General features: G+C 37.7%; 1 pseudogene; it reads right to left on the reverse strand.

Annotated features, from left to right (window-relative positions):
* Positions 1-8: 8 nt before the first annotated feature.
* On the reverse strand, positions 9-1532 carry LOC114732703 (uncharacterized; annotated as a pseudogene).
* Positions 1533-2173: the final 641 nt, after the last annotated feature.

Here is a 2173-nt window from a genome sequence, read left to right on the forward strand (position 1 = left end):
GTCAGAGCTCATAGATTTCTTGAGCTCCTCAAAATGATTTTCATTCCTCACTAGAAAATACAAGCCTTGTGGTAACCCAGCACTCTATGGACAAATAAAGCAGCATGCACTTCAGCATCCCATGGAAAAGCCCGGAATGGCAATGCAAGCTGCCTCTGTTGCTTCTCTCCATTTTCACAACCTGAAGGAAGACAATGTGATAGAATCTGATAAAATGTATCTCTCCCCATTTGAGTAACTCCCATCCAATCAACTGCACTTCTACGTGTCCTAACAACTTTCCTCAATGTAAAACCCTTGTACGAGGGTCACTGTAAAGACAACTTTTTGAAATGGATCGATAAAGAATCTTTGTCCCAATGTCAAAGGCTTCTTCACAATCTCAGCAGTCCTATAGATAATATCCCAACATATATGCTCTTTGCTAAGCAAATTGGGTTTTCCTTTCCACTCCAATTTCGAAAATTTAGATATAGCAGAACTTAATTTTTTATAATCCACGTCAAATTTGCCAATTTCGTTCGGATAAACTAGTAAAACGCAATCTGGATGCTCAAATTCAATCTCTGGAATCCTTCCTTTCACAGGTCTTGATGGAATTTCAAATTCAGGGAAAACTTGAAGACCCATTAGATTCTTCAAATCCTCATATCCCAATCCATCCATAAGCTTCACATCCCAGCCAAGCCCTGCAGCGGCCATTGCAACCGCAGCAATTGCATGACCTACGTCATGATTACAATACCTAAAAGCTCGCTCACCGTACTTCCATGCCTCACGCCAGAAAATCGATGACAACCCAACAAGAAAGAATTCTGGGGAAAGAATTTTTTGAGAACGCCGATGGAATTTCGGCTCTGACCTCCAAACCATGTTCCTTTGGGGCATAATGCGCAACAAAAGGTGAGTCAGAGAGGGATTCTATGGGAGGGGGCAATAATGTAGGCCTCCGTTGGGTGCAAATTACCACTACTTGGGTTAACCCGAGAGACCATGTACTGAATCCTGTGGTTTTCCAAGCAGAAAGAGCGAGAGAGTCATAGAAAAACTGAGAAATGGTGGATTTGGAAAGGGGTTTCGCAGGAGGAAGAGAAAGGAACACAGAGGAATACAAAGGAGGTTCAATCGGCAACGATTGGTAGTGTAAAAGAGGAAGGAGAGGAGAAGACACATACCTGCGAAATGGGTTAGGTTGGTTGGCCCAATCGAGGCCGTGAGGGCCTCTGGCGTACTTGTTGAAGGAGTGTTTGGTTTGGTTGTGGTACTTGAGTACCTGCGAGAGTTTGTGTCATCCAAGTTGTGTTCTTCTCTGGGGTGGCTTTGGAGGGGGCAGCTGAAGATGAAGCAGGAGAAGAGAAGGACATGATTGGGGTCAAAGGCTTTGGGTTTGGAATCGCGAAGGAGGTTGCAGGAAGAAAATGGGAATAGTGGAGGGTTCGACGACAGGAAGAGCCTGGAACTGGAAGGGAGAGGCAGCATTTTGAACGAATCTTTCCGGCCCTTTTCATGCTTCTAAAATCTTCCATCAGCATTTTATAACGACCTCGCATAAGATTTTTTTAAAATAAAATAAAAGTCATATATAAAGTGAGATAAATGAGCTTAAATTGCAACATTAGTATGTACGTAAAAAGAAAACTATAGCTGCTGCTGAGGAAATCTTGGCTGATAATGGTGTATTTGGGATAGCGGTGGTGGTAGAAGTAACTTTTTTTCAATTTGACTTTTACAGAAATCAGGTTGAGTAAAAGTCAAATAGTAATGTGCGATTTATATTTAGATTAAGTTTTGTAAAAAAATCAGTTTGAAAATTGAAACTTATTTAGATGATAAATGTAAAAATAAGTTTAGATGTAAAATGACTGAAAAGGGCATAAATTTTATCGAATGATACATATTTTAATTAAAATTATAATTGTAAAAATAAACATAGTTATTTTAAAGAATAATTAAAACTAAAATAATATATTTAAATTTTAGGAAAAATTGAGAAAAAGTCCTCCTATAAAAATATAATTAGTGAGAAGGATTTAAATCATAATACAAGCATTCTATATCTATAATATTTACACTTAGTATATAAAATTTATCAATTACTTCTTACTAATAAATTTTTAATACAACATTTTTCTCAAATTTCCATAGATTTTATAAATATGATAGAAAATAATAA

The sequence above is a fragment of the Neltuma alba genome, unplaced genomic scaffold (genome assembly GCF_004799145.2).
Source record: "Neltuma alba isolate B1F8T4 unplaced genomic scaffold, ASM479914v2 tig00002569_pilon, whole genome shotgun sequence".
Lineage (NCBI taxonomy): Eukaryota > Viridiplantae > Streptophyta > Magnoliopsida > Fabales > Fabaceae > Neltuma > Neltuma alba.